Genomic DNA, 15226 nt, shown 5'->3' with positions numbered 1-15226 from the left:
ATAGCCAGGCTTTGACCACTATGTCTAGTGCAGAACAAGAGAACCCAGCATTGGACTGAGCTCTTAAAGCAGGCAATGCAAACAACACTGATTACAGCAGAAAGGCATGGAGTTGAGGAGCCAACAGGGGTCCACCAGCAGCAGTGGAGGAAAGATAAGTGAGGTGGAGGCACAGGTGAAAGCAGAGGGGAAGGAGGAGGGGGGAAGGAGGAGGGGGGAAGGAGGAGGGGGGAAGGAGGAGGGGGGAAGGAGGAGGGGGGAAGGAGGAGGGGGGAAGGAGGAGGGGGGAAGGAGGAGGGGGGAAGGAGGAGGGGGGAAGGAGGAGGGGGGAAGGAGGAGGGGGGAAGGAGGAGGGGGGAAGGAGGAGGGGGAAGGAGGAGGGGGGAAGGAGGAGGGGGGAAGGAGGAGGGGGGAAGGAGGAGGGGGGAAGGAGGAGGGGGGAAGGAGGAGGGGGGAAGGAGGAGGAGGAGGAGGAGGAGGAGGAGGAGTGGATCAAAATCCATGGGCTACACATTACAAGATGCAGGTGTATACTTCACTAGGGCCAAGCCTGTAGGCAATGGGAGAACAGCAGATGGTGTGGACGGGGGACAATGAGAAAGCACTCTGCTGCCAGTAGGAGTCCACACATCAAACATCTCATGACCAATCTTGTCACCTAGAAGACCAGAAGACTGGTGGTGAAGTCACGACAGGGTGCAGGCACAACTGATTGCATGACAGATCTGCTGTCCCAACTGGCATCCTTCACAAACAACTGCCAAATTTTGTGCCCCAGCACAATAACCAGCAGCCAACCCTGCCACTGGCTGAAGAACTGGAGCCGAACAGCAGCCCTGAGAAAAAAAAACCAGCATGATACTCTGGGTGCAACAATTACAGAAACCCCATAGCATGTGCCCATGCAAACATTCTGCCAAGTTGCGTCTGTTGACTGATGTCACCCAGTATGTAGACAGAAAGCTTGACAATGCATTGTTGTGGAAAGAGAAATACACCAACTGCTTCATGTGGAACTTAAATGTATGCACAGAGCACTCCATGTCTGAGTTAGATGTCAGGTGAAATGGTGTGGTAGTGAGATACTGAATCCCACTGCAGACACAAAAGACCTCAAACTCCAGCAACACATATTTCCTACTATTACTGGATACCAGGGTCCTGTGGAAACTCTCAATGGCAAAAAATAATCAATAACGCCTGAACAGTGGCAATCTAAATTGTGTAGGACAGCTCGGCTATGTGCAGGAAATTGGACAATGCAATGATCATCAATAATCACATTACTGTCCAAAACCAGACACACACAAGTGACATGTCCCCTGTCCCAAGGGTGCTCTGGTTTGGACAAGAAAGAAAGTGACACAGTAGCTGATGCAGCCTGGTTCTGTGCACAAGTCCCACAAGTCCACATGAGACATTTGATGTCACTAATAATTGCAGGCCAGGACATCTGCAGGGCATCAGGGGTCGTTTACCACACTCACCTAACTGCACTCCCACCAATTATCAGAAATGACATCCTCGCCACAATCGTCATCCAAAATGAGTCCATTATCTGGCCGATGTTATCTAAAGAAACTTTGGGCAACGTTAATGCCCTAGTCTGAATTTCAGAATCATGCACTAAGTAGACAATCACAACCCGAATCAGCAAATCTGTATAAGAGACAGCACATCTGGGACACACAAAACTACACTTAAGCAATAGACCTTGAAAATCGGCAGTAAAGGCCACATATTACTGCCCAGGGCACTTGTGGTGAAGACCAAAACCAACAAACAGCACCACGGGCTTTGTGGGTACAGAAAAAAACCTGTGCCATTGGTGTAGTTTGCTGCTGGTGGGGCAAGCTCTTGAAGCAACTCTACATTCTGATCCATTAGTGATGTCGTCATTCTCTGCAGCTTCTTTTGTATTCCTGCCAGTATTGCACACATGCTGGGTCCATGGTGGCCCAAAATTAACCCTGTGGAAAAGGGGAACAAAAAATAGGGGCATCAAATACATAAGAATGTTCCTTGTCACCATTTTAGTATTTGCACTGGAGTGGCAACACTACTACATTACACTATAGGTGTGAACATTTAACAGGCTCAAATGGGCTCAACAATGACTGGGGAACATGCCATGTGTAAGGAAATGAAAACAGGCCATAAATCAGTCTACAGGAAATGGAAAGTTTGAACCATCATAGAGAGGTGCATGAGGATAACTCAGCATGCAGCTGGCATGGGAGACTGTCAGCTGATCACTAAACAACACTCAGCATTATGTGCAAAGCAATGTGAACAACAGTTGAACTCAGTGTAAGCATTGGCCTATTTGGCTTACAGCTGCCCACAGGTAAACACGCCTGGCAGTGGATCTACCCATACTATATGCTACATGTGACCTCCACGGCAGGTTTCTGCACTGCTCTGCAGCACTACCAAGGCCAGCTCTTCTGACTTCATCATGTCTGCTAATAGTGATGTTAAACTGGGAAAATAATGAGTTGGAAACACAATTCTTCTGTTAAAAATTGATTCAAATAGTAAATTTGCCAATGTGTCCACCCAAATTTGTAAGATTTTCGTACACACAGCTCAGTCTGAAAAAACTCATTTTTAACATACTAGCAGAGCATGATGAATAACAAGTGAAAATTAATATAATAAGACTGTATTGTGTCCCATTCTGTCTAAGGGACTAAATGCTGTGCTGCAAACTCCTAGTCAGTCCTTAGGCTTTATTGCTTTTTTCACATTTGGATATTATTAGATAACAAGAAATATGTCAAGAAGCACCTAAATGTGCAGTACAAATGAAAGTGTAGGACTATGTTTAAGAAACTAAGTCAATTCAATTCAAAGCCTGGGGAAGGTGTGGTCACACTTGCTTGATAGTAAGTCAACACTGGTTATAATATTTGTGTAAGTTGATCCTGAACTATATAACTAAAAACAAAATACAGGGTGTTACAAAAAGGTATGGCCAAACTTTCAGGAAACATTCCTCACACACAAAGAAAGAAAATATATTATGTGGACATGCATCCGGAAATGCTTACTTTCCGTGTTAGAGCTCATTTTATTACTTCTCTTCAAATCAAATTAATCATGTAATGGAATGGAAACACACAGCAACAGAACGTACCAGTGTGACTTCAAACACTTTGTTACACTAAATGTTCAAAATGTCCTGTTAGTGAGGATACATGCACCCACCCTTCATTGAATGTAATCCCTGTTGCACTGATGCAGCCCTGGAGAATGGCGTATTGTATCACAGCCGTCCACAATACGAGCACGAAGAGTCCCTACATTTGGTTCCGGGTTTGCGTAGACAAGAGCTTTCACATGCCCCCATAAATGAAAGTCAAGAGGGTTGAGATCAGGAGAGCACAGAGGCCATGGAATTGGTCCGCCTCTACCAATCCATCGGTCACCGAATCTGTTGTTGAGAAGCGTATGAACACTTCAACTAAAATGTGCAGGAGCTCAATCGTGCATGAATCAAATGTTGTGTCGTACTTGTGAAGGCACATTTTCTAGCAGCACAGGTAGAGTATCCCATATGAAATCATGATAACGTGCTCCATTGAGCGTAGGTGGAAGAACATTGGGCCCAATCAAGACATCATCAACAGTGCCTGCCCAAACGTTTACAGAAAATCTCTGTTGATGACGTGATTGCACAATTGCGGCGGATTCTCGTCAGCCCACACATGTTGATTGTGAAAATTTACAATTTCATCACGTTGGAATGAAGCCTCATCCTTAAAGAGAACATTTGCACGGAAATGACGATTGACACATTGTTGGATGAACCATTCACAGAAGTGTACCCGTGGAGGCCAATCAGCTGCTGATAGTGCCTGCACATGCTGTACATGGTACAGAAACAACTGGCTCTCCCGTAGCACTCTGCATACTGTGATGTGGGTTATCGTCAACTGCATGTAAAATTGCCTCATCCATTGCAGGTGTCCTCGTCATTCTAGGTCTTCCCCAGATGCGAGTCATAGGCTGGAATGTTATGTGCTCCGTAAGACACCGATCAATTGCTTCAAACGTCTTCCAGTCGGGACACCTTCGTTCAGAAAATCTGTCTCGCTACAAATGTACCATGCCACGGCTATTGACCCGAGCTAATCCATACATAAAATGGGCATCTGCCAAACCCGCATTGGTAAACACTGCACTGACTGCAAACCACGTTCGTGATGAACACCAACCTGTTGATGCTATGTACTGATGTGCTTGATGCTAGTACTGTAGAGCAATGAGTTGCATGTCAACACAAGCACCCAAGTCAACATTACCTTCCTTCAATTGGACCAACTGGTGGTGAATCGAGGAAGCACAGTACATGCTGACGAAACCAAAATGAGCTCTAACATGGAAATTAAGTGTTTCGGGACACATGTCCACATAACAACTTTTCTTTATTTGTGTGTGAGGAATGTTTCCTGAAAGTTTGGCCGTATCTTTTTGTAACATCCTGTATATTCAATGTTTCCCTAAGGCAGCATGCCTAGTCTGTGTCTGAAAATACAAGAGAACAGGATGTATTCCTTTTTAGGGCAGGGTCTATGTCAACTTATGTCCACTAAAAGAATTTAAACTTCTAATAAATGTGAATTTTAGGCATCCATGACAAACATGTAGTACACAAAAGAATTGATACCAAGAAGGGTCACAGGAAGTATTGTTATACATATAGCTACAACTGCTCAGATTCTATTCCTGATGGCCTGCAAATAACTAAAGATAAGAAAAGTGCAATAACACAACATTACTGGAAAATTTCAACCAGCTAATAGATGCTTAATGAACTTTAATGCATCATTCACCTTCCTCAATTAGCAGATGACATACTTTTACTCCACATGCAGTATGTATATAAAATAAATGCATGCAGAATTCTCAGCACCTTCTGGTTCCAAATTTTGTTCTTTATCCTCCTCGATAAAATCAGTTGACATTTACACACCTTTGTTCTTATGAATATCATCATAATTTTAAATGATTCCAATCTTCAGTTCAAAGAAAAATGTAATTAAGCCAATCTGCTGATGCATCATTTACTACCATGTATTGACATGATGCCATCACAATGCTACAACACACATCGGTCTTTGCTGAGAATTAGAGAGTTCTTTCACTTTTGTATTGTACGTCATGGAATTTATAGACCTTTAAATTTAATGTTCTGACCTGACATCCTGCCTCCAGTAACATTGTTATCTGTGTTCTATCCAGTCATTTTAAAAACTTACTTCAACAAGTAGTTGCAAAATCTGTCAGTTTGGTAAAAATATGCTCAGGCATGCAAGTTATATGAAGTGACCACTGAAGTCTCCTAGTCTTCAATTTCTGGAGAAAAGATAGGTAGTTGTGGCAATTTTTGGGCCTCGGTTCTTCCTTCATGAACATCAATCTTTATCTAGTAGAAGACCAATGCTATTCACCAAGATGTTATGCTGACAAAGTAACAGTTCTCTTGTGCTCCCTTTGGCACACTCTTGCTTTTGTCTTAATTTACTGCCAGTTAAACTGTAACTGTATAATATGACTAGGCTGTAGGATTTTTGAAGATAACATTCAAAGTCACTATCTTTTCCATATTGACCTGTGTTATGGGTTGCTCTACAACACACACTTTTTACATTCACAATTTTTCCCTTGGTTTATTTTTAACATTCTTCCAGTCTATCAAAATCAGAACTACTGGTAGGAGCAGTTGTACCATTTATCTACATGTGGCACAGCAACATGTACCTCAGCATTAACTGCACTTTTAGGCCTTTGCAGATGCTATATGTTGGAGCAGCTCAGGTGGTTGGTTCCCTCCTATGCAATGCATTATCTGGAATCTCCTACATATGTCTCGTGAAGAGACCATGAGGATAAAATCAGAGAGATTAGAGCCCACACAGAGGCATACTAACAATCCTCCACTCCATGAACAATACGAGACTGGAACAGAAGGGAGAACCGATAGAGGTACGGAAGGTACCCTCCACCACACACCATCATGTGGCTTTGCGGAGTAGGGATGTGGATGTGGAATGATATAGCATGTACAGATGCAGCATAAAGACAAATCACACAGCACATAGTGATTATACTTTTGGTCATTTCCATGGTCTAAAATTAACTACCTTTCTAACACACAATAATATACAGGACGTAAAGATTAACTGTTTACAATGTACCATAATAGTGTACGGGAAGTCAGACAAACACACAGAAATAAGACACTTGTGGTCTATCAAGACAACAAACAGCCTCAAATTGGCCTACATGCACACTAAGCTACAGCACGTACGCTGCCACAGGAGATTTTGTCTAAAATTGGCCTTTAATATTAAAACCCATTGTTCTCGCACTTTAAAGATGCAAAACTGATGTTAATTCAACTCTTAGCACAAAATATTATGAAATAATGGCACACAATTAATGATAAAATTGTTTTGTTTTCTGGTTACTTTACTATGAAACTGCTGTGCTAGTAGAAGTTAAGTTTACATCTAATTATAAATGTAATATGTTTTTGCACAATGTTTACAAAACCCTTTTTCCTTTCATTATGCTCACAGGAATTTTAAATTAACTATGTTAATGGAATAGCCATCTGACCAGGGCATAGACAAAAATCAGAGGATATTCAAGTCACATGTTATGTGCATGTTCTGTGGCTTAGGAGGGTTTTGTGAGATAAATTGAGGTTTTGCCAGGTCTGAGTGTGCACAAATGTCCTAGCTCAAATTGTTTTATCATTACTTCTCCTATACTGCTCTGGTACATTGTAAACTATTATTGCTTTCACCCTGTATCAGTACGAATTCACCACATGCATCTAAAGTCACCAGCTTTTACAGTTTTGACTACATGTGTGGAATACGTTCAAAGTGCACATGGAGAAAAAAATCTTCAATTTGTGAGCAGTTAACGTCTGAGTGAGTGAAGTAATGTTTCACAACAATGGAGTCATATACTTTGAGTCAATGGAAGAAAAGTGAAAAAAGTACATGCTTCCATGTTGTTGTGGTCTTGAGTCCTGAGACTGGTTTGATGCAGCTCTCCATGCTACTCTATCCTGTGCAAGCTTCTTCATCTCCCAGTACTTCCTGCAACCTACATCCTTCTGAATCTGCCTAGTGTAGTCATCTCTTGGTCTCCCTCTACGATTTATACCCTCCACGCTGCCCTCCAATACTAAATTGGTGATCCCTTGTTGCCTCAGAACATGTCCTACCAACCGATCCCTTCTTCTTGTCAAGTTGTGCCACAAACTTCTCTTCTCTCCAATCCTATACAATACTTCCTCATTAGTTATGTGATCTACCCATCTAATCTTCAGCAATCTTCTGTAGCACCACATTTCAAAAGCTTCTATTCTCTTCTTGTCCAAACTATTTATCGTCCATGTTTCACTTCCCTACATGGCTACACTCCATACAAATACTTTCAGAAACGACTTCCTCACACTTAAATCTATACTCGATGTTAACAAATTTCTCTTCTTCAGAAACGCTTTCCTTGCCATTGCCAGTCTACATTTTATATTCTCTCTAATTCGACCCTCATCAGTTACTTTGCTCCCCAATAGCAAAACTCATTTACTACTTTAAGTGTCTCATTTCCTAATCTAATTCTTTCAGCATCACCCCACTTAATTCAACTACATTCCATTATCCTCGTTTTGCTTTTGTTGATGTTCATCTTATATCCTCCTTTCAAGACACTATCCATTCTGTTCAACTGCTCTTCCAAGTCCTTTGCTGTCTCTGACAGAATCACAGTGTCATCGGCGAACCTCAACATTTTTATTTCTTCTCCATGGATTTTAATACCTACTCCGAATTTTTCTTTTGTTTCCTTCACTGCTTGCTCAATATACAGATTGAATAACATCGGGGACAGGCTGCAACCCTGTCTCACCCCCTTCCCAACCACTGCTTCCCTTTCATGCCCCTCGACTCTTACAACTGCCATCTGGTTTCTGTACAAATTGTAAATAGCCTTTCGCTCCCTGTATTTTACCCCTGCCACCTTCAGAATTTGATAGAGAGTATTCCAGTCAACATTGTCAAAAGCTTTCTCTAAGTCTAGAAATGCTAGAAACGTAGGTTTGCCTTTCCTTAATCTAGCTTCTAAGATAAGTCGTAGGGTCAGTGTTGCCTCACGTGTTCCAACATTTCTATGGAATCCAAACTGATCTTCCCCGAGGTTGGATTCTACTAGTTTTTCCATTCGTCTGTAAAGAATTCTCGTTAGTATTTTGCAGCTGAGACTTATTAAACTGATAGTTTGGTAATTTTCACATCTGTCAACACCTGCTTTCTTTGGGATTGGAATTATTATATTCTTCTTGAAGTTTGAGGGTATTTCGCCTGTCTCATACATCTTGCTCACCAGATGGTAGAGTTTTGTCAGGACTGGCTCTCCCAAGGCCGTCAGTAGTTCCAATGGAATGTTGTCTACTCTGGGGGCCTTGTTTCGACTCAGGTCTTTCAGTGCTTTGTCAAACTCTTCACGCACTATCGTATCTCCCATTTCATCTTCATCTACATCCTCTTCCATTTCCATACTATTGTCCTCAAAAACATTTCCCTGGTATAGATCCTCTATATACTCCTTCCACCTTTCTGCTTTCCCTTCTTTGCTTAGAACTGGGTTCCCATCTGAGCTCTTTATGTTCGTACAAGTGGTTATCTTTTCTCCAAAGGTCTCTTTAATTTTCCTGTAGTCAGTATCTATCTTACCCCTAGTGAGATAAGCCTCTACATCCTTACATTTGTCCTCTAGCCATCCCTGCTTAGCCATTTTGCACTTCCTGTCGATCTCATTTTTGAGACGTCTGTATTCCTTTTTGCCTGCTTCATTTATATTTTCTCCTTTCATCAATTAAATTCAATATTTCTTCTGTTGCCCAAGGATTTCTACTAGCCCTCGTCTTTTTACCTACTTGATCCTCTGCTGCCTTCACTACTTCATCCCTCAAAGCTACCCATTCTTCTTCTACTGTATTTCTTTCCCCAATTCCTGTCAATTGCTCCCTTATGCTCTCCCTGAAACTCTGTACAACCTCTGGTTCTTTCAGTTTATCCAGGTCCCATCTCCTTAAATTTCCACCTTTTTGCAGTTTCTTCAGTTTCAATCTACAAGTCATAACCAATAGATTGTGGTCAGAGTCCACATCTGCCCCTGGAAATGTCTTACAATTTAAAACCTGGTTCCTAAATCTCTGTCTTATCATTATATAATCTATATGAAACCTGTCAGTATCTCCAGGCTTCTTCCAGCAGGTATGTAAATGATTAATTTTTATTTTTCTGTGACTAGTAGAACAGCCATCGGAGTACAATAGTGTTGATCAGGTTTACTATTGTTAGCTGGCCTGGTAGGGTATATAACAGGCAAGAATATTGCAAGATGCTGAGTGATGACTATGAAGTGCCTTTGTGGGCCACCATTTGGTTAGCTTATCGAACTGTGCAATATCAAAATTTGTGCTGCACTCAGATGCAATAATTACCTGATGCTGGACAGCACGGTAATGAGAGGCAGGTATACTTGCAAAGTTCCAGTCGATGAAGTCTAACCACCACAAGGAAGAATCACTGTATTGCACAAGCAGCACTCATAGCTGCTTCACATCAGCATCTGCCATCAAACAACAAATAATGGACTCCCTACATCATTCTGTGTCATCTAGCACCACTTGTCAGGGACTAGCAGCAGCTCAACTATGGAATTACTGCTCTATGTGCAGTAACACCATATCACAAACAGCTGCATTTGGAGGAGTGCTGTGACCAGGAAGCATGGTTTGCTGATGAACAGTGTCACATTGTATAGAGCAATGAATTACATTTCTGCACTACCCCGCATGGCTCTCGTTGGTGAGTATGGTGGCAACCTGGGAAAAGGTCCCAGTCTTGTGATATTTTAAAAGGCACAACGGTGTTACTCCTGCTGTCAGGGAGTGAGGAGCCAATGGGTATGACGTAAGTCATGGCTCGTAATGGGTGAGGGAACTCTGACAGCAGAACGTTAAGTCACAGAAATACTGTGTCATGTCTTAAAACCCAACCCACAGTCTTATGGCGCCATTTTACAAAAGTACAAAGTTTGTCTATACATGGAATGTGCCTCTGGACTGTCTTCGTGAGATTGAAGTACTCCTGTGGCGAGCAACATCCTCAGATCTGTTCCAAGCACAATGTGTGGGGACCAGCTCAGATGTCAACTATCAAGGCCTTGTATACCAAGGGCTAGGTTACAACAGTTGTGGGCCAGCTTGCTTCAGGAGACGAGAAAACAGCTTTATGATGTTCAAGTTCTTTCAGGGTTTATAAGCAGAAAAGAAAACAAAAAAACTTGGATTTTTCCCGCATTTCCCTGTTAAAGAAGCACTTTCTCCTAGCTTCAAATACACTTCTTCCAAGGTGAAAAATACACTTTTTCCATGATAAGTGACAGTATACTTTCACTCAGAACTGTAAAATATCAATCCTTTGAATGATAAAGGTTTTACACACCAGGCAGAACTCCCTGGCATTTCAGAGAACAAAAAACCTCACAAAAAAGGTTTTGGAAATATCGGATGTGCAGCAAATTTTAAGCTGCATATTTTCATATTTATGCAAGTGTAAATTCGAATTTCACCAAACACAGCAGGTTAGTTTCTGAAGCATCGAAATCAAGATTGAATTGTACTTTTTTTAAAGCCAATCATAGCTTATATCACGTGATCTCGCCAGTGAATGACAGCAGATATTCAGAGCATACCACATGTGATGTAGTCAGCCAATAGCAGCCTCACTGTTAAGTAGCATGAATACACAAATAGGAAAAGTTAATGGTTTAAATTAATGTACGTAATGTAGCTACAAGAAAAGCTAAGCTCCCACATATAATATTGGTCTTTTTGCATGTGTTACATTTTAAGATACATAACACAAATGTGAAAGTAAAATTTTACATAATGACATTAATGTCTGGTCTTCTGGCCTCAAAATTCATCTAAGTGGTTAGTCCTCAATTGTCAAGTTTTAAATGAGAGTCAACACCCTGTGATTTAAGAAATTCATTGCACATCCTCACACGTAACATACTACATTTGCATAAAAAGAAATTTACTTTGAAAGTACACTTTTCAAGGTACCATTCACAATATTTTCTTGTGACCTATTAGAAATAGGTTATTTTCGGCGGTTTCCAGAAAGAGCCAGAAAACATGCGTTACAGTGCATGGGCAACTTTAATGACATAGGAAGCTCACATGTTCGTGTGTGTGTGTGTGTGTGTGTGTGTGTGTGTGTGTGTGTGTTCGTTGACATCAGAAGAGAAATAGAACATCAGATGATACTGGAGCATCAGAATTTTGTAAACCATACTAAACGCATAATTCTGCTTAAAGTGCACATTCACATGTTCAGATTAAAAATAGAATTGGATGCCTAGCCTGATATTAAGCTTTTCACTGCGCTTTTAAGGATGCAAATTTTCATTGAATACCAGTACAGCATTATCTCATGTTTGGTTCTTTATTATGGCATAATGCCATACATGACAGGAGATAAAAATGTACACTTGAAGTTCAGTGAACAGTTCAAATGGCTCTAAGAACTATGGACCTTATCATCTAAGGCCATCAGTCAGTGAACAGATGAAACTAGCCAATTGTGTGGAATGAAACACTTTGTTTCCATTAAACTGACTGTCTCTGTGGAAAGTACTAGTAAAAACCACATTTATTTAGCAAGTTGACAAAAATAACTTCATTGTCCTGGAAGGTGATTAATGCTTGACTGCCCAAAACCATGGAAATAAATTCAGAAAAACTGAAACTAATAACATATTTTAGCCTTCCATAATTATGTGAATGTATTTTAATTCACTTGCCAGTTACCAATCAAAGAAACCCATTGTATTTTCATTAGACATGAGAACTGTAAATGTCATGAAAACAGCAAAATCACTAAATGTAAACACGGCTCATGTGGAGACTAACCCTCTGCCCACTACAACCCAGACTGCTCTACACATGCACAAATCTGGAAGACTGGGCGGTCCAGAAAATTTTTTCTAGGTAGCATCTGGCCACTTGTTACTGCAGATGATACATGAACTGCCACTCTTCAAGTAGCCAGAAGTGGGAGAAGGTAATGCCCATAAGCAATGTAACTGTGAATGCATATGAGCCTCCCGTCAACTGCTCAAACGAAATTAATGTAAACAATTGTGATGTCACGCTCATTGGCAGCAGTTTATTGTTATGAAGTATTCCACAGTCTTCATCGTAAAACCTTTGACACATTTTGTTGTTTATTGGTTCTCACCAGTTAAAATTACCAACATTTAACTGAGTACTAAAACAATGAAATATTCCAAGAATTCTAAAAAATTACCAGGTTTTTCCCAGATTTCACAGTTGCCCCAAAGCATATACACGCTGTCTGTAAATTTGACTCAATTGTGTAAGCACCTAAACAACAACACATATCCTCACAAACCATGTAGTTTGATTTTGTTTAATCCTCCCCTAATGTATACTTCACTTTTTTGATAGGGAATGTGGATGAGAACACGTACAACTCTTAAGGCTGTAACTACAATTTGCCACTTAGAAAGGCACCTACTACCACGTCCACAAGCTAGGAGATATATTGTGCATGCTAGTCAGAGTGTCACAATTGAATCAACAATCTGTAATAATGTGTACACTGTGACTCCCATGAACTTCTGAAAATGCAGCTAAAATGCAATATGATGGTAATAAAGATGGTGCAGTCAACAAGGGATATGTTTACAATATCTGATTTTAACAGTAACTGAAGAGCCAAAGAAACTGTTACATATGCCTAATATCGCGTAGGGCCCCTGCGAACTCACAGAAATGCTGCAACACATCATTGCATGGACTAGACCAATGTTTGAAGTAGTGCTGGAGAGAATTCACACCATGAATCCTACAGCTCTGTCCATAAATCCATAAGAGTACAAGAAGGCGGTGATCTCTTCTGAACAGCATTCTGTGAGGCATCCTGTATCACTACAACTGCACACACCCCACACCATTACAGAGCCTCCACCAGCTTGAACAGTCCCCTGCTAACATGCAGAGTCAATAGATTCATGAGATTGTCTCCATACCCACACACATCCATATGCTCAATACAATTTTAAACTAGATACGTCTGACCAGACAACATGTTTCATCAACAGTCCAATTTCGGTGCTGAGAGGCAAAGGCGAGGTGTAAAGCTTTATGTCGTGTAGTCATCAAGGGTACATTAATGGGCCCTCAGCTCCAAAATCCAATATCAATGATGTTTCATTTAATGGTTCGCACTTGTTCATGGACCAGCACTGAAATCTGCTGCAATTTGCAGAAGGGTTGCACTTCTGTCATGCTGAACGATTCTCTTCAGTCTTCGTTTGTCCCGTTCTTGAAGGATCTATTTCTGGCCTCAGTGGCATTTGAGATTTGATCTTTTACCACATACCTGATATTCACAGTACACTCGTGAAATGGTCATACAGGAAAATCCCCAGTTCATTGCTACCTCCGAGATGCCATCTCTCATTGCTCATGCGTTGACTGAAATGTTCAAACTCACTCAAATCTTGACCGCCTTCCATTGTAGCAGCAGTAACTGAACTAACAACTGCACCAGACACTTTATGTCTCATATAGGTGCTGGCAACTGCAGCTCTGTATTCTGCCTGTTTACAAATCTCTTTATTTGATAATGCATGCCTATACCAGTTTCTTTGGCACTTCAGTGTAGTTTGATGAAGTGAAAGAGGCCTTTATGTGTTGAAACTCCACACAGGATATTATGCAGAAGTCACTTATAATCTAAGTAATGGACATTGTAGTATTTTGGCAAACATAAGAACAAACTTAATACCAAATCAAAGGACAACTTTTTATATACTGACTATCAGCATTTAGTGTCACAACATTCTTAGTTTGATTAATTATGGGCTGTTAGTGTGAATGTTATATGTAAGATTACACCTGAAATTCAAATAAAAATGCTTTAATGGTGCACAATAGATTTATTGTTCTAACAGAGCACGGAGTTGAAAGGCGTTTCTTGATTTGCCTATTTTGAGAAGATACAACATACATTCTTCAAAACACTTATTTCAAGTAGAAGAAAATCAAATCCTAAACACCAAAATGAACTTTCTGGCTTTCAGTTACATGACACTATAATGCAGTCTAGGAACATTGTAATAGAGAAAAGTGGGACTGTCCCACTTGTTTTTACAGAACTCTCCAATGCTAATATTTTCTCTTGTTGAATGACCACTTTTCCTTCAAAGTGCATGTACTATGTGGGCACAAAACTACCAAATTTCTGTTTATGTAGTATTTGACTAAAATTTTATTATTTACATTATAATCTACTGATTACTTGTTAACAATAGCGATGTGGTTGCAATATAAACATTTCCTCTAAAAATAAAAATAAAATTAGAAAGTGTTTTGCAACTAACTATACGGGTAAGTTGCATGCTAATCACATGTAAAAAATCACCAGGAAGACAATTTAGTCCCTATTCTGTAAAAGGGACATAGCCAAAATCTATAATCTGTTGGGCTCATCTCCACTACTACATTGTTCCACACCATGGATGTATTGTTTTGTCAAGTGACACGCAAATCAATCAGACAGCTCAGATTAATAGAGTTTGAGCATGAAGACATTCCAGATATATTACGAATGATCTCTTAACATGTTACTGTTCACCATACTTGACACCACTGACACTGTGTCAGGAATCATACCAAATCACTGAATCAGTAAGGTCTGTTGTTCATTTCCTAACCTGTTTATTAAGTGAGAATTAGGCTCACAAAAGTGCAAATGCATTTAAACTGAGAAACTCTTGAGACACAGAAACACTTCATTGCCATCTTCAAGAACAAAATCTAATAACATTATTAGCTGCGTGTGACTCTATGCCCAGGACCTATGTTCCTATAATACTGTCAAAGGTGAAGGGCTCAAGAACTTATGTCAGGACTTTTCAGGTATATGTGTATAAGTATTCAAAATCTCTCTGCATAAATGTTAATGTCCTTCATCTGTCAACAATATAACAATATTTCTGGGGAAACTAAAAAAAATCAAAGCAGGAAACCAAAAGTAGCTTGGCAACCAATGCATTTGCCTCTGAAATGGATTAATGGTCTGACAAATACACTAAAATC

General features: G+C 40.4%; 2 protein-coding genes and 1 long non-coding RNA gene across 18 annotated transcripts in view; 1 reads left to right on the top strand and 2 right to left on the bottom strand.

Moving 5' to 3' along the window:
- Positions 1–15226, bottom strand: part of LOC126295455 (zinc finger protein 708-like) — an 885643-nt gene that overhangs the window by 449012 nt on the left and 421405 nt on the right. The window lies entirely within an intron of this gene.
- LOC126295459 (uncharacterized) overlaps positions 1–15226 on the top strand; it is a 1097875-nt gene that overhangs the window by 698825 nt on the left and 383824 nt on the right. The window lies entirely within an intron of this gene.
- The window catches only part of LOC126295452 (zinc finger protein ZFP2-like), a 909451-nt gene that overhangs the window by 828860 nt on the left and 65365 nt on the right, over positions 1–15226 (bottom strand). The gene's annotated exons all lie outside the window — the stretch shown is intronic.

Source organism: Schistocerca gregaria, chromosome 11 (assembly GCF_023897955.1).
Source record: "Schistocerca gregaria isolate iqSchGreg1 chromosome 11, iqSchGreg1.2, whole genome shotgun sequence".
NCBI classification, from domain to species: domain Eukaryota; kingdom Metazoa; phylum Arthropoda; class Insecta; order Orthoptera; family Acrididae; genus Schistocerca; species Schistocerca gregaria.
The sequence above is the reverse complement of the archived record's forward strand: the minus strand, read 5'-3'. Positions and strand labels throughout refer to the sequence as shown.